Source organism: Chiloscyllium plagiosum, unplaced genomic scaffold (assembly GCF_037043375.1).
Source record: "Chiloscyllium plagiosum isolate Xiang-an unplaced genomic scaffold, Cpla_swu_hap1 HiC_scaffold_35, whole genome shotgun sequence".
NCBI classification, from domain to species: domain Eukaryota; kingdom Metazoa; phylum Chordata; class Chondrichthyes; order Orectolobiformes; family Hemiscylliidae; genus Chiloscyllium; species Chiloscyllium plagiosum.
In genome coordinates this window covers 42779750-42798367 of record NW_028270173.1, presented here as the reverse complement: position 1 = coordinate 42798367, position 18618 = coordinate 42779750, and positions in this window count along the sequence as shown.

Below are 18618 nucleotides of genomic sequence, written 5' to 3'. Positions count from 1 at the left end.
AAGAATCTATGGAGAGAAATCAGAGTAAATGTTTCAGGTCAAGTGCTCTTTCCTCAACACCATTGAAAGATGTTTGCCAACCAGAGGATTGAGGAATATGAAACAAATGAAGGAGGATGAAACTGGATCGATAATCAGCCATGACCCGATTGAATCGTGGAAAAGTCTAATATCCATTGCGTTTGCTCTTGATGTCATTTTGCCTGCAGGGTCAGTGCAGACTGAATGTCATGAATGGCTTATTTCTGTACTATAGGCAATCTACGGCGTCACCCACAGCTCTTGTGACCTCGCAACGACCGCTGCACCCTCAACGTGCCAGGTCCAGAATTATAGAATCCCCAGGGAGCAGAAAGAGACCATTCAGCCCATCGATTCTGCACAGAACCTCAGAAGAGCATCCTGCTCAGACCTATCCATTCCGCAAACCCTACACTTTAAATCTACACTTCCCATGGCTAATTCCCCTAGACAGCACATCCCTGTATATTATGGAGCAACTTAATATTGCCAGTCTGATTTAAACTACGTATATTTGGACTGTGGAAGGAAACACGTGCATCCAGTTGGAATCCAAGTGGAAACGGAGACAACGAGCAATCGTCTGGGCCCAGTCCGCTCCACGGTTGCCAGCCAGCACCACACTCTGGAGGACTCACCGACGATCTAGAAAATACTGCCAACACTATCATTTCGTGCCCGAGAGCTGGTCTGCTTGTCACGTGTTGCTGCTCAGTAACAATGATGTGAATGTGCCGGTGTTGGACTGGGATGGAAAAAGTTAAAAATAACTCAATACCAGATTATCACCAACAGGATGGACTTTAACATCGGGTTATATGATTTTTAGCTTACACACAAGGCAGCGTTCACAGTGTCTCCACAGTTCACAACCGCGATGAAGTGAAAAGCGAGTCACATATTTGCTGGTTTTCTCCCGGGCAAGAGCAAACTGTCAATAAACGGAACTTCCATCACTTTTCACTGCCTTTGCAGAACTCACTTCAAATGCAAAGTCAGCGTTATTCAGAAATATAAGCAGAAATCACTAAATAAAAGAAAAATCTGATACCTAAAAATCCAAAATCACAGGTAAAGGCAAAAACAGTAAGTCCAGCGATTGAATATAGCAAAATTACGAATTGCTCTTTATCAATGCTTGTATGCATTACCTCCAACACCCAGAATATTGGAAAATGGAGCAGCAAGGGCGGTGGAGGGAATGATCTTAGGAACACAGGTAGATAGTTCATGTATATTACAGAAATAGAAATAAGTACCTGTGGACAAAGAGGGATGAAATTTAGTGTGTATTTATTTTTCGTCCATTTACACCAGTATTTAGTGAGCCAATGACTTGGAAACCAAAGTACCTCTCAGTTCACGGAAATAATTAATCCCTTTTCCATATGAACCATTCGGAAATGCAAGAATACATCTCTGCAGCTGATGGGACTTGAATCCACGCCTTCTGTTAACGACATAACCACGTTGTCACAAAAAGCACCTGAATTTCAAATGGGGCATATATGGACTAGTCGGGAAACAGGGCTTAAATATTTAAATCAACCTGTTCACATATATTATGGAGCAATTGAGATTGGAATTTATGACAGGCCCAAAGGTAGAAGACAGAGGGTTGTGGTGGAGGGTTGTTTTTCAGACTGGAGGCCTGTGACCAGTGGAGTGCCACAAAGATCGGTGCTGGGCCCTCTACTTTTTGCCATTTACATAAATGATTTGGATGCGAGCATAAGAGGTACAGTTAGTAAGTTTGCAGATGACACCAAAATTGGAGGTGAAGTGGACAGCGAAGAGTGTTACCTCAGATTACAACAGGATCTGGAACAAATGGGCCAATGGACTGAGATGTGGCAGATGCAGTTTAATTTAGATAAATGCAAGGTGCTGCATTTTGGGAAAGCAAATTTTAGCAGGATTTATACACTTAATGGTAAGGTCCTGGTGGGTGTTGCTGAACAAAGAGACCTTGGAGTGCAGGTTCATAGCTCCTTGAAAATGGAGTCGCTGGTGGAGAGGAGAGTGAAGAAGGCGTTTGGTATGTTTTCCTTTATTGTTCAGAGTATTGAGTGCAGGAGTTGGGAGGTCATGTTACGGCTATACAGAACATTGGTTACGCCACTATTGGAGTATTGCGTGCAATTCTGGTCTCCTTCCTATCAAAAAAATGTGAAACTTGAAAGAGTTCAGAAAATGTTTACAAGGATGTTGCATGGGTTGGAGGATTTGGACTATAGGGAGAGGCTGAACAGGCTGGGGCTGTTTTCCCTGGAGCGTTGGAGGCTGAGAGGAGACCTCATAGAACTTTACAAAATTATGAAGGGCATGGATAAGATAAATGGGCAAAGTTTTTTCCTGCGTTGGGAAATCCAGAACTAGAAACATTCATAGATTTAGGGTGAGAGGGGAAAGATATAAGAAAGTGGTGGAGACTGGTATAATTGCAACATTTAAAAACCATTTAGATGGGTATATGAATAGAAAAGATTTGTAGTGATATGGGCTGGATGCGGACATGTGGGACTAGGTTCGGTTGGGATAACTGGTCAGCATGGACAGAAGGGTCTGTTTTCATGCTGTACATCTCTATGACTCTATGATTCTATGACTCTGTGAATTTAGACCCAGTGACAGTAGGGTCCGTAAACTATTGGTTTCATAAACTGGCTTGGACATGTTGTGGTATACTTCTGTGGAAGGCAAGATATCAACATGGACTTATAAGTCAGTCATCGAGACATGATCACAGTGACACAAGAATCTCTATAACTGCCCATATTCTCTCTTAATTGTTATGCTTCTGCTGTTCCCTCTCCCTCTCATTCCATGTCCTCTATGTTTACAAACTAAATCCTTTCTCTGGATCCCGTTGTCTCCATGCCAGGTATCAAACATACGTTGATTCTAACCCCATTTTCCAAAAGTTGACCGCTCGCCCGGTGTGCAAATTTGTTTCAAATGTTCATCTCATTAGTTCTTAGGGGTTTTGCATATTCCTGCCTCGAATGCCATTTTACTTCGTGAGTTCCACATATCCACAACACTGAGTGAAAATATATTTCCTCGAAAATGAAATGTCCTGGTCCTTTTCGTAAAGGTGCACTCCATAGTTATTGAACCCCACCATTGAAGCAAACAATTTCTCCCGATCTATCCTGTCTAGATCGATCAGGACTTTGAATACCTCAATCACACACACTCTTAGCCTTCCCTGTTCCACGTAAAGCTATCCTAGAAGACAGTCTCTCTCGAGCTGAATCATTCCAATCGAGACAATATCCCCTCACAGCTGCTCTACACTCTTTCCAGTGCATTCACAAACTTCCTAAAGCATGGTGACCAGAATTGCGCACAGCACTCCCGCTTTCGCCTCAAAAACGTTATATGCCGCTGAATAATAATAATAATAATCATAATATTCTGCTCGCTGTTTCATTCAATGCTTTGACTCATAAAGGCATGTATATCATATGCCTTCTTAACTGCATTAACCAATAATGTAGTTGTCTCGCTGCCTACAAGCATCTGTAAACATGAATACTAAAACCACTGAAATTCTCTGTATTTCGTGGAGTCCTAACATTCAATAGGTACTTCCTTGCCTTGTTCGTCCTCACAAAATATAATCACCCCATTGTTTCCATATTTCAAATCCTTTTGCCATTGTTCAGCCCAACTGAACAAATTGTTTATACAGTATTATGTTTTAGGTGAAGACTCTCTTCCTGACTATTTAACATTTTATTTTAAAACATGCAGAACTAATGTGGAAAATTATGAAAAAAAACAAATATAAATTAATCAGAGAGCTGAGGCACCTAAACAAGTTCTGGGTAAAATGACGTCTGTGCAAGACAAAATGGGTTTCCGCTCAACAGAGTTGGGCCTGGGTTTCTCACAGGGCAGGTACAGTACTGTTGAGAGATTTTCAAATTAACTCAGTGTATTTGTGGAATTCAAAAAACAAACATTAAAGAGAATATCAAGGTTCAGTCGTTCAGCGATTAGGTGATGTCTTAATGGTATTAATCTGGAGACCGAGGTCATGTTGCTGAGACCTGGCTTCACCTCCAATTCAGTGGAATTTGCAAGAAACATCAATATGAATTTCGTATTTCAATGGTAACGGTTGGTGATAATGGGAGAGAAATAAAATCTTATCTTCTCTGGTCATTATGTGATCGTTATCTGCTCTCAATTCTACTAACCACGAAAAATTGAAAAAAGGGAATGAAAATAGCCCCCTGGCATCAGGATCAACAGCAACTCTGGGTCAGGCAACGGTGAAGGAACCAACAAGAGGAACAAACATATTTGACTTAATTCTTACCATCTTGTCTGCTTGAATTGCTATTTATAATCATGCAGTTTTTGTAGGGATGATGTCTTGCCTTCACACTGATAATAACTTAAATCATGTTTGCTTGGTCGGAATCCAAATCTAAGTGGGAAATACGCATGAACTTAAGGTCTGAAGCAGAACAGATACAGTTTTAAGGCAATTCAATTCACTCAATGGGATACCAAGGAACAATTGCAGGTACAGGATACTGCAAAGTCTATGGTCCCTTATTCACCATTAATACTGAAGAGTTGTGCTACAGTCTTTGCCACATCCCTGCCTAAAGAGTACCAGTACAGCTACAACACTGGCATCTATTGACATGTGTGAAATTGCTCAGTTGTGCTCTGTACACAAACCATAGGACAAATTTAACAATGTAACATACTACCCGATCAGTGTACTCTGAGTCATCATTAAATTGATGGAAGTTGTTATGAGTTGTGCATTCAAGCGGCATCTGCTCAGCAATAATCTGTTCACTGACTCCCAGTTTGGGTTCTGCAAGGGCCACTGAGCTCCTGGCCTTGCTTCAAACATAGACAAGAAAGCATAATTTCAAAGGTGAGCTGATAGTGACAGCCTTGACATCAAGGCCAGAGTCGACCAAGTTTGGCATCAAGGAGCCTTAGGGAAAGAGCAGTCATTGGGAATCAGAAAAACCTCTGTACTAAGTGGAGTCATACATGACCACATAGAAGGGAAGAACACTTTGGAGGTCAGTCGCCTCAGCTCCAGAACATTTCTGCAGTATTCTTTACGAGAGTGGCCCAGGACCAATGCTGGTTTACTCCTTCTTCAGTGACACTCCCTCCATCACAGGGTTAGAAGTGAGGATGTTCACTGGGGATTGCACAATGTTCAGCAACATTCACAACTCCTCGGATATTGAATAGTTTATGTCCACATGCAGCATAACCTGAATAACAACCAGACTTTGGCTGGTAAGTGGCAAGCAACATTCATGCTGCGAATGCCAGGCAATAACAATGTCCAGTTTGAGACAATTTAACTAATGATTCACAGCATACAATTATGTTGGCATTGATGAATCCCGTACTATCAACTTCCTGGAAGTTATCATTGATAAGAGGTTGAATGGGTCTCGCAATATAAATACATATACTCAAACAAAAACATGCAGGAGTCTGGTAAATTGCTGCAAGTAACTCACTGTATAAATCCCCAAAGCCTGACCACAATTTACAAGTGACGAGTGTGATGGAACACTCCCCACTTGCCGGAATGAGTGCAGTTCCAACAACTCACAAGAAGCTTGAAACCAGCCCACATGATTAGCACCACATCCACAAAAATCCATTCGTTTACAAACCATCTACAAAATGCATTTCCGAAATTCTCTAAAGAACATGAGTTATTTCCATACCCACAGCCAATACCCTACAGAATGTCAAGGGCAGTAGCGACATGGGAATACCACAACTTGGAAGTACGACTCCAAGCCTACCAGCACCCTGACTTAGGAATATATCACTGTTCCTTTAGTATTAGTGTGTCAAAATCCTGGACTTTCTTCCCGCATGGCACCGTATGTCCACTTCCAACAGATGGATTGCAACAGTTCAGAAAGTGAACTTACAATTGCCTTCTAAAGGGAAATAAGAATAGGCAATAGTCATTGGATGCACCAATGACACTCCTAGGTACCATCAATGTTTTATTTCTTGCGGAAAGAGACTGACATTAGAGTAGAGGGGAAATAATTATGTTTAAATTATGATTATGTCCTATATTTGGCTCAATACCGACAGTCCATTATTTAATATTCTTCGATGCAGTGGTTTGAAACATCCCCGTGGCTTGACAGGCGATTTCAGAGGGCATTTAAAAAATCAAGCACAGTGCTATATGACGGAATTCACATTATTCACGTCAGACAATGACGGCAATTTTCTTGAAGAAAATAAGTGAAATATCGTCACGAAGATTATGTTTTTTTCGATTAAGGACTCCGAATGAAGCCACATTCAACTTTCAAACACAGACAAATCGAAATAGATTTGCAGCGAGCAAGACATGAAAAAAAATTAATAACCAGCGCATGGAAAAATCAATTAAAACATGACAAATCCAATTCACATCGATACATTGCGTTCAGTATAAATTGCATTGAGTCAACTCGACCAGCATGTCACCCTGTTGATCGAATGGTTAGGATTCGGCATTCACACTGTCACAGCCTGGGCTCGATTGCCGGACGGTAAAGTCTTTTTGAGGAGATATCAACACGAAGTTGTTTATAAGTCATGTTGGTGCGATCATGTAAACAGATTAGATGACTTACCAGTATGGAAACAGGCCCTTCTGCACAACAAGTCCACACTGACCCGAAGAAGTGCAACCCACCCAGACCCATTCCCCTACATTTAACCATTCACCCAACACTACAGGCAATTTAGCATGGCCAATTCACCGAACTTGCACATTTTTGGGCTGTGGAAGGAAACCAAAGCACCCGGAGGAAACCCACTCAGACACTGGGAGAATGCGCAAACTCCACACAGTCAGTCACCTGACGCGGGAATTGAACTCGGGTCTCTGGCAGTGCTAACCACTGGAACATTTGGAGTAACAGCTTTGATATGTAGTCTTCTGCACACTTCCTAATCTACACTATAATGGTAGGGGCATACATATTTAGCTTGGGTGCTGCACGTCAATTCCATCGATCAAAATTTGTTTATCATTGAAATATTCTTTATTTTCTCCGTAGTTTTGGTCACTTCTTCTTTACAGTTGAGTTGTCATTTAATTCATGAACAGTCAAAGTAAAATGATGCCATTAATTTATACGTGCTAATTTTAGTATAGATTTTGCTGAAACAGAAATCGCCATTAAGCAATATCTCTAAACTAACTTCCAGTAATATGGAGAGAGTGCTTGTGACACTGGGGATATCGCTGAACAATTACTGAACAAGCTGATTTAGAGTCATAGCAATGTACAGCATGGAAACAGCCTCTTCGGTCCAACCCGTCCATGCCGACCAAGTATCCCAACCCAGTCTAGTTACACCTGCCAGCACCCGGCACATATTCCTCTAAACCCTTCATATTCATATACCAATCCAAATGCCTTTTAAATGTAGCAATTGTATCATCCTCCACCACTTCCTCTGGCATGTTCATTCCATTTCCAAAAGTTAACATAGGAAATTGTGTTTTCTTTTAAGAGAAATCTAAAAATACAGACCTAGTTTAACAGCAATTACCATCACATTTTTGTGATATAAAAAAACACACATGGTTCATTCATATCCTTTCTCAAACTAAATCAGAGTCGGAATTAGACCTGCAGCAATAACTTTAACTCCAAAAATCCAGGTTGGTATGGCCAGGGATGGCTACATCATATGTGCTTTTTTTTTTGAAAAATGAATGTTCTTATTGACAAGCAAAGTCGTAACAGTTTCGAGTGTTCTTCCACTGTTGTACCATTTAATAAGACACTTAGCCATATCCCCTTTCAGACACCCTTGAACCCCTCTAAGGGAGAACACTGCTTACAAAGCGCCTTGCATAAGTAAATAAAGACTCATTGAATCGAAAATCTATGTATACAAAAACTACTCTATCATAACTATAAACAACTATTACTACCAAAAAAACTACAAAGAAAACCAACTATAGAACTTTGAATGGGAGACTCTTCCCCCTGCCCATAGGGGGCACGTACTCTACCCGTCCCCTTCTTCACAGCTCCTTCAAACCCGGACTGCGCCCCAGCTTTAGGGCAGGAAATAAAAGCAAGGAGATGATCCTTCAATCAACAGAAAAATAGGCAAAGTCAGGATGAGCACTCTTCCAATCAATGGCTTCTTGTCACCCTACTTTTGACGAGAAGAGAAGCAGAACAAACAAATCAAAAGGGGGATAGACAACAAAGAATATCCATAACATTTCCAATCTGATAATACAGTTATTCAAAAAAAAGTAACAACTTAATACAAAGTCTTTCCCCCCGTTTCCAAAAAGGAAATTATTCGGGAGAAAGAAAGGAAGATAAAAAAGAAGGGAAAACTGGGAAAGATAGAAAAAGAGAACAAACATTAGCCATATTCATCAGGCCATCCGACTGTTCTAAAGTGTCCACAAAGTTTTTAGCCTGATCAGCCTAGTCAAATGTATTATCTGAGTCCTCGTTGCTGAAACGAAGCACTGTTGGGTATCTCATGGAGTACTGCATGCCCAGGTTTCTCAGACACTACTTAACTTCATCGAAGGACTTCCTCTTTCGAATTGCAGCTGCTGGAAAACCCTGGAAAAACATGATTTTTGACCCCTTGTACAGCAATGCCTGCGGATCTTTTCTCAGGGATTCTGGAAGTTTCTATAAGTTTTTGCTTGTCCTTATATGAATGGAAGTGCACGAGGACCGAAGGGGGCACTGCACTGGGCCTGACCTCTGCACTGTAACCCGATACGCCCTTTCAATCTGAAGCTTGCTGGACTCGATGTGAAGGCCCAAAAACTTACGCAGCCAGCTTTCAAAGAAGCTGACTGGCTTCTCATCTTCGTCGCCTTTAGCAGCCCGACAATTCGGAGTTTTATCATCCGACCTCGATTTTAGAGGTCGTCGATATGGTGTCACAAGGCACGCAACTCTCGCTCCAGCACCTGGATCCGACTGGATGAAGATTCTATCGCAGCTTCCGAGGCCTCAGTTCGACCCTCCAACTCCTCCAGCCTCTGCCAGAGGTCCTGGACATCCTGCTTATGCCTCTGCAGCATGGAGGCGATAGGTTGGACCTGGGTGCGAATCTCCCCATGGATTTCCTCAATCGCAACCGCAACGTTCAAGGTAAGTCTCTCCATGAAGTCTCTGGTATGCGGGGTGCTGCAGGGAAGTGTCCTCCCTGCTGCTGTTTGCTTGCTCCTTTTCCCTTTGGCTTCCTTCCCACTCGCAAATATTAACAAATATGTGTTCTGTAAGGTTTCAAACTAATAACTTCACCACATAGGTTGGCCAGGAATGGCAAAAAACATCGGTATGCCTTGGCTGTTAGGCAGAGCTGCCCACAGCAGTTCTGCAGAATCGCCGCCATCTTGCTGAGTCCACTTACATCTCTTAACACTTTCAAGGACTGATCGACACTCACTCGAAAAAAATATCCCTTCCAACACATTCTTTCAGGGTCATCTACTCCATTGCTGCCTATTCAGCATTACTTACCTTCTCCAAGTGAATAGTGCCGTGCTTCACTGAACTAAAATAAGTTTGCCCCTTTCCTTCCACGTTACATTGCTGATACGTTCCCAGCATTAATAGAATAATTTTCAACTAAACGTCCAGTCTATTTGTTGGCAGTGTTATTTTTCCAATCATGCCTGCAATATTGAAGCCAACCATTAATTTCTGAAAGAAGTAGCAAGTGAGTTGAAACTACAAACCATTGATCAAGCGTGGGGTTTGTCCATTCAAAGTTTTTTTTTGAGAACTCGTGTTCTATTAGCTTCGAATAGAATCTCTCCGAACTTGTGAATTATGTAATTTTCAGAATGTCAGTTTTTTGAAGACTTCTGATGACATCATGCTGACTGTACCACATGCTTCAATCTCCTACTATTCAACTATAGTATCTGCACTCCCCCTTCTCATTTGTGAAGATGAAGATAATTTATTCTTTCAGAACTCTAAATGTATCCAACTCATCTTCACAACTGTATTCTTGTACTCATTTGTCCGAGCTGAAAATGTGTTGCTGGAAAAGCGCAGCAGGTCAGGCAGCATCCAAGGAGCAGGAGAATCGACGTTTCGGGCATGAGCCCTTCTACAGAATTCCTGAAGAAGGGCTCATGCCCGAAATGTCGATTCTCCTGCTCCTTGGATGCTGCCTGACCTGCTGCGCTTTTCCAGCAACACAGTTTCAGCTCTGATCTCCAGCATCTGCAGTCCTCACTTACTCCTCATTTGTCCCATCCTAACTCTGTTTCCCTGTCATCTTCTTAATTTCCCAATGAAGTATCTTAAATTTCTCTCTCGTCAAACCAGCGAACACATTTTCTTTAATTCCTTTTTTTTAACTCTAATTGCCATTTCCCTCCCTTTTTCATCTTTCTATGGTATTAGATTTCTTGACCGCAGTAAGTACATCCATGTTTCCTTGCTTATGTAACCAACATCTTCTGGATAATTAGAATGCGATAGATTTGGTGGCGTAGTTCATTGTTTATGGTCATGTAAAGATAAGCCCAGATAGTTTTATTCACTCCACTTTTGACAGTTCATCTTTAGATTCATAAAATTGACTGCTCCATTTTTTGAAAAAAAAAATTCATTGTATAAGAAATATATTTCTTTCTGACAATTATGGCAAGCCGAAGGAAGCTATCACTTAATGAAAATTCACCAATATAAACAAACAATATACAAGCCTAGGAATTCAGATATATTGATGAAAATGGAAGGCGTTCCAAAGACATAATTTTACACATTACTTCCGCACAAATAATAAAAGAAAGTCAGCATCAAGTGAAGTAGACATCATTTCACTTAATAACTCGAAGACCAGACAACAAACTTGCTATACACAAGTATCCTCTAATGCTTACTGTTTTGAACACAACTGGAAGAGTAGCACTCACAAGCACGATGCAATTTTCATTAAATGAGATTTTGCTTTGCAAGCTAAGCAAAGCAAGGACAATTCTGTAGAATCTCAGCAGGTGTGGGGGCATTTGTGACAAGCATGTGGAGGCAATGGTCTCTTGATATTATTGTTCGGCTGTTAATCCAGAGATGGAAGTAATGTTCTAGGACCCTGGGTTGAATCCCACGACGGTAGATAGCGAATTTAAATTCAATAGAAATCTGTCTAATCTCTTCAAATTAAAAGAAAAATCAGTGACTAGGAAACCATTGCCGATTATCACGCTAAACGCTTTGCACTTCATTGTTTCCTGTAGAACTGCCATCCTTACCTGGTCTGGGCTGCATCTGACTCGAGACCAAGCTGTTAACTGCCCTCTGGGCAATGGATACTGAACGAGCTCTTTACAGCCACATTTCTTTCAATGAACATATTTATGTTAAAATACTTTAAGACCACTCTTTAATAGCTGCAATTGACTGGAGTTGACAAATCCGTCATTTGGGTCTAGAAATGAATTTACAGTTGAATATCACAGCCAGACTGCTGGAGACCATATAGAGATATTGTAAAAGATAAGACTTTATACGAAAAAAAACTTATTGGAAATTTACTCGCGTTTCTCTGAGCAGCCTGTTCTGAACATGCAAGAATTTCAATGAGGGTGTTTTGAAAAACTAAGTTAAGCCACAATACCAGTTTGTCATTTCTAAAAAAGTAGAATGAAAAGCCTGCACCTGGAATATTCTGATTTATTTTGGCAATTGTAAATTAGAAATGTAAGGAATGAAGTAGATTTAAAATGTAAATTAAATTCCATGTGTAAATGCCTGTTGGTAGTCAAAACAATATAAAGCGATAAATGGTGTAAACATTACCTCTCGAAGACTAGCACGACAGGAGGACGCAGAGGAAGGTTGTGAAACTGAAGTTTGTAGGAAAGAACAATTGTAGTTGTGAGAGCAGATCTAGATAATTTCATCAAACTATTCAATGACCAAGCGAAGAGTCACAAAGACAGAAAGAAAATAAAGAGTGAAAATGTGTTCATATTTCTGAGGTATTTGTGTCACTGAATGCGTTTGGTAGAACTGTAAATTAATTAACCTTCATCCTCTTCAGGGCAAATATAATATATGTTGGCTTATTAAGGAAAATAATATTAACAATAGAAAATGTTTGGAATAGATCCAGTAAAGATTTATTTAAAATTAACTCTCGCTTAAAACTCACTTATAACATGAGAGTAGCAGTGGTTGTGATTGCAAATGCAAGTCAGAGAGATTGTTCTCGAAAGCTGACATGAGATGATTCTAATCAGTCAGCTGTGTCACAAAACTGCGGCATCTTTATATTAGATTTGATTTAAAAGACTATAAAACAAATGTTGGAAGTAAATATTCTTTTGACTCTTCTGTAATAATGTTAGTCGAGCCGTTCTTCGGCAGGTCAACATTTATTGCATGTTCCCAGTTGCCCTTGAGAAGATGACAGTTATCTGTCTTATCTGTCTTCTTGAATTGCTGCAGTTTTCTTCCTGTGAGTTGGCCTAAATGCCACTGGGTGTGTGTGGGGCGGTGGGGGGTGGGGGGGGGGGGGGGGGGGTAGAATTCCAGTATTTTAAACCAGCGAAAGTGAAAGAACGACGACACTTATCCTTGTCAGCATGCTGAGTGGCATGAAGGCCAACATGAAGATGGTGTTATTTCCGTAGACGTCCTACTGTTGCCATCTAACTGGAAACTGTTTGCTGTTCGAAAGGTGCTGGCTGAGGATACTTGCTGAACATTTGCATTGCATCTTGTAGATTGTACACACTGCTGCGAATGAGCACTGGTGTTTGAGCGAGTGGTTGCAATTCAAAACAACCAGACTGCTTTGTCCTTAATGGTGTCAAACTTCTTGAGATTTACTTGGATGATACAGATGCAGGCAAGTGGGGAGTATTCCTTCACACTACTGACATGTGCCTTGTCAATTGTGCGCAGGCTTTCAGGGTTCATGAGATGAACTACAAGCAACAGTATGTCTTGCCACTAACCTACTCTTATAACCATCGCTTTGTTTTGTGTGGTACATGCAGTTAGGCGGTACGTCTGATCAATGATAACTCGAAGAATGTTGTTCGTGGGGGATTCAGTAATGTAACACAATTGAATGTCAAGTGGTTGTGTCTAGCTCGTCTCTTGCTTGTGACGATCACAGCCTGGTATTCGTGTGAAGCCAACGTCCCTTGGCATTTTACAAAACAAGCCTGAGTATTCTCCGATCTTCATGCATTTAGACGTGGCCTAATTCGGTTTCAGTGGTGTCGGTAACAATACAAAGTGCATTGTTCAGTGATTGGCGTGTTTTGGACCAGGGCTCAACACCTCAAAATGTTTCAAGGAGCTCGCCTGGAAGCTAACATTTTATTACTTTTAAAACAGATGGAGTGGCTTTTCCAGGTGTGAATCAGCTCGTAAAGACAATCAGCTTTAAGCATAGCAAAGCAAAAATGATTTATACACTGCAGTTGAAACACAAACAAAGGAAAGTGAAATTTAGAATAATTTAAACATTCGATAATTGAACTGACCCCATGCAGCAGCTAATTATCTTTTATAATAGAGTAACATTCTATAAACATCCCTTAACAAAATGCTAACTTCAAGCACTGTTTCTTACAAGCAGAAGGGAAAAAAAATCAAATAGAGATTTCAGAAAAAAAGTCAAACGAATTCTTAACTGAAACTTGCAACCTTCTTGGATTAACATATTTTGTGACAGATGCAACTAAAAAAAGAACTCGAAGGAACCTGAATTGGCAACTCCCCCTTTTCAGGTGAACTAGACTTTTGGGCAACTCAGCCTTTATGACTTCGCTTCAAACATAAACGAGGAGAAAACCTTTTTTTTAAAGTGATAGCATCTTCACACACCACATCCACCTCAAAAGAAATGAACCAACAATAAAAAAGATGTCTTTATTTTATGTACCTTAGTCTCCTTCGACATTCATTTTTAGTCACTTTCCTTCCTCTTCCAAACAATTCCGTTTTTCTTCATCCAAGTCTCGACAATGCGTGAACAATTATGTTTTATCATCCTGCAACGTGTATAATTCTAAGTTTGAATAGCTGCAGTAATAATCTCCATCTAAACATTCTGGAAATTTGTCTTCAAATTTCTCCAAAAAAGAAATGAGGTATGATCAGTATATAGGGTTATATATATTCTCAGCCATATTACTGGCAAAATAAATGTGGAAATGTTAGCGGCAACACAAGCCTCAAGACCTCCTCAATTGTAGAATATGTTTGATTGGAATGTGTAATTTCCTGGAAAAGGATTCGAAATGTTTTTATTTTATCTTTCCATCGTCTTCTTGCAGATGTACAGCATTAGCACTCACATCACTTGCATGGATAGCCACCTTGAAATGCTTAGTGAAATTAGGTGTGTTTAATACTGGGATAGCTTTCAGAATGAGGAATGCCTTCTGACATTCCTCCATTCACTGAAATTGTCTGCATATCTTCAGGAAGTCAGAGAGTGAAGCAATTAGAATGCTAATTATTGCACGAATTTCTGATAATGACCACTAAATTCCGGGAATGGTAGCAAATTTCTCTTCATCAGTGTTTACGAAAAATCCCAAATAACCTTTGTTTTACCATTCCCCGGGCCACTTTGCCCATACCGGTTACATGGCCTAAGAACATGATTTGGGCTTTTGCGAATTCACTGTTAGCCAGGTTTATCACTAAACTTGACTCCCGACGTCAATCAAGTACATTCAATAAATTCAGGAAATGTTCCTTCCGTTTGTGACAAAATAATACCAAGTCGTCAATATATACTACAGAATTGAGTAATTGATAAGTGAATTTATTGGTGGGTCTTTGAAATATGGCTGGAGCAGTTTTCTTACCAAATGGTATAGCTTTAAATCAGTGTACTTCGGGGTGTTACAAAAGCCAATTTTGTCTTTGCTCTTTCGGAAAAAGGTACTTACCAGTATCTTTTGAGTAAGTCCAACTTCGAAATATCAGTTGCTTGTATCTCCTTCTCAATATACTCTTCCAAGTATGAAATCAGATATGAATCCGACTTTGTAACATCATTCAATTTACGATCACCTCCATGTAATCGTTAGGTATCATGTGGGTTTGTCACGTAGCTGCAATTCACTGCGACTACATTGTATTCGAGTATGCATTCAATATCTTTGCGAACTTCTGTCCACTTCAGAATGTTAAGTCTGAAATGATGTCATTTAATTAGATTAGTACGTACTGTTTATGCCAACGTTTCTCCCCTGCAATAGCAATAACTTTTCAAGACATCTGGATTTTCCTAAGCAAGGTTACTCAATAATTTATTCCAAGTTTTCACCACTTCATGATTGATCAGCATAATTTGAGTAACGCCCAATTCAGAATAATCTAAATGTGTCCCTTTCCTTTGTATTGAAACCAGTAACAAATTTCCTTTTCTTTTTGATTTCGTTGTCTATGAAAATACCTCTTCTACATGTTTACATGAAATGCTCTGCGAGATATCTTTCTTCCTGGCAGCCTTATCAAATAGTTCATCTCACTCAATACCGTTTAGACCTGCGAAGTACCACTATATTTGCTTTCTAAGGTTCGCCTATCACGCAAGCAACACGAACACTTTGCAAGCTTTTGACATCTTTCCACTTCCAATTTCATCATAACTTTTGATATTTGCAAATGCTTTCTAGCTAAATACCTCACTCGATTTAAGGAATCCCTAATATTTTCCACATTGTCAAAACATGTGGTCTCTGCATTATGACTCACAAAGTTCTCGCTCATGAATTTCAGCCTTCCTCTAACCTCAAAATCAGAACTAATACAAATGGACAAAATTTGGCCTATTTATTTGGTGAATCCGTAATGGATAAACATCTAAATGGTACCCTTTTACCTCAGTCGTCTGGTTACTCTTGTTTACAAGCGACTTCACGTGGATTCTTAAATGTGATGCCATCTTTCTAAAGGCTATTGCGATTCTGGATGAATTCCAGTTAATTTAAGTTACTTTATTCCGATGTCATCCTTAACTTCTCTGAATATGTTTGTTGGAATACTTGACGCTTAATATCATGGTATTTCCGTAGGTAGTCGGAATTACATGAGAAAATTGAGTAACTCTTTCACAATCCTTTCAGAAAGAATTTTGGGTAATGGAGAGACCATTTCACAGTCCAACAGGTTTACTGTGAACTACGGACCGTTGAAGCGATGCTCCTTTGTTAGGAAATCGAGTTGGCCAATCCATTTTTGTCAACTATTATTGATTCCCACGTGTTTTCTTTTTTAGGTAAGTGATCAATGCAATCAATTATGACCATTGCAAGAGATTCCTTGCAAGCAGGTTTTGTTATTAAGGTTGAAAATTTTAAACCTGCCTGAGGTTTTCCAATTACCTGACATATCGAGTAAATTTCATGTACATCATTTTGCACTTCTGGCGAGAAGAAAATGTATTGCAATTTAGCTTGAGATTTTCTTCAGCCTAAACACCTCTTATGGCAATTCATGTCCTACCCTCAAAGTGATCCGACTAAAACTCAATGATAGAATAACTCAATGAACCTCTGCTTATTTTTCATCTACTGAATATGTGATGGTCTCTATTTACTCATCAAGGCACCACATTCCAGATAGCAACATCCAGGACTATATGTCAATTATTTTTCAATGTCCGCTTTTTGATACAAATGGTTGAGTTTTTCATCTTTGTGTTGTAATTCAGTCAAATTATCTGAGCTAAAAATATTCACTTTGTCCTTTCGTTTCGATTCTCCACTATTTAATCAAACATCGTTTCTGGTAATACTCTTTCATCCTCCTTTTCTGTACTCTTTGGCTGTGCCTCCACTTTGAATTGGTGCCTTTTTACCTTGTTATCACATATTCAGGAAAAAATCCATGGATGTATAATCTGTAATACATCAGTTTCCTGATTCTCCACCGACTCTTCAATCACAGGACACATCACTGCTACCCCTGATATAACTGTATCGTTACCAAGGTGAAATTGTAGTCGTGTGAGTCGAGAGTTTGTCCATTATCACGATTTCTCCACTTTTCAAAGGACACTCCATGCTGGCTCTATATATTGAGATACTTCCCGTCTTGCGCTGAATTTCACATTCGAAAAGATTTTCTTTTCTGACAATAGTCCTTTTGAGTTACACATTCCGCCATCTCCCAACATCAAAGTTTGCATGATCCCATATCTCTCAAAACTGTGACTTATTTATCTGCTGTAGCTGGATTAAACAAATAAACATGACCTTTCCAACGAACTTGTATCAGAAGTTCTGGCACGTCCTGCTCTACCATACTTTGACCCGGTTGTACACTGCACTGCAGTTTGTTGTTTTTTAGCCTCCACTGTGCTTTCTTTCCAACTTAAATGAATTGTTCACTGGATTCTCCTGTTTTCGTACAACAGTCTTCACAATGTTCTTTCTAGACTAACAGCAATGTGACTTCCTGTCGTCTACTTTATTGAAGTGAAACCAACAGAAAAATTTAGCTTTTCTTTCCCTTTATCGATGTTTTTTTCCCTTTGTGGTAAGCTAACTTTATTGTCGTCAATGAGATGTACATTGCCCTTACCAAGTGAATATTTCTCTTGTCTATAGTTTCTATCCGTCATGGATTGAAACTGATGTCGGAAGCCAAACGTTGATTTATGAACCAATTCATTATCATCGACCATTTCAGCTGCTCAAACCTATTGTTTTAACTCGCTGTTTTTCCATATGAGTTCTCATGATCTCAGGACGGGAATTTTTGAACTCTTCCAAAATAATTGTGTCTCTTTGGGCATCCTATATATTATATATATATATATCTTTATTTCACTTTCCAACCTGTTAAAACTACTTTATTTGATCCTTTAAAAGACGATGTACATTTAACTGGGGTCCCTCATGCGATTCCTAAATCGTTGTCTATTCATTTCTAACACAAGTTTTGATGTGCACTTAAGATGTGTTTCTTCACCTCCTCAAACTCCTAAGGTACGTCCTCTCGTACTGATGCAAATACTTCACTAGATCTACCCACAAAATTTGTTTCGATCAGCAAAACCCCCTTGGTCACTGGCCACTTCATTTGTTTAGCCGCTGTCTCAAATAAAATGAAAAAAAAACCTTCCATGTCATTTTCATGAAAGTTCAGCAATGCTGGGATATATTTAAATAGATCCCAACCAGGCCTTTAACTATGATATGTTTGCTCATAATCTGTATCACCCTGACTAAGCTGAGCTTCAACCTGCACCTCCAGCTTTTTAAAACGACTTTCCCGCCTGATTGCCAAGTTTGAAATTTCAAACTCTCTCTCTTTCCCTCTTTTATAATATGTGTGTCTTCCTTTCCTCTCTCTCCTTCCTTTCTTTTTCTCTCACATTTTACCCTATTGTCTGCGAGTGTCTTTGCCGCTTTCTCTTCCTTGTCTGCTTTTAATTGTAATTCAAACTGTTTCAGTTCCCCTCCATGCTCAAGCTTCTTCTTTTGTAAATGAATTCTAAAAATTTCCTATGATACCAATGGCATGTTCAGCATATTTAAATGTTGAGCTATTTATGTACTTGTAACTTATTTTCTCGTGGACGAAG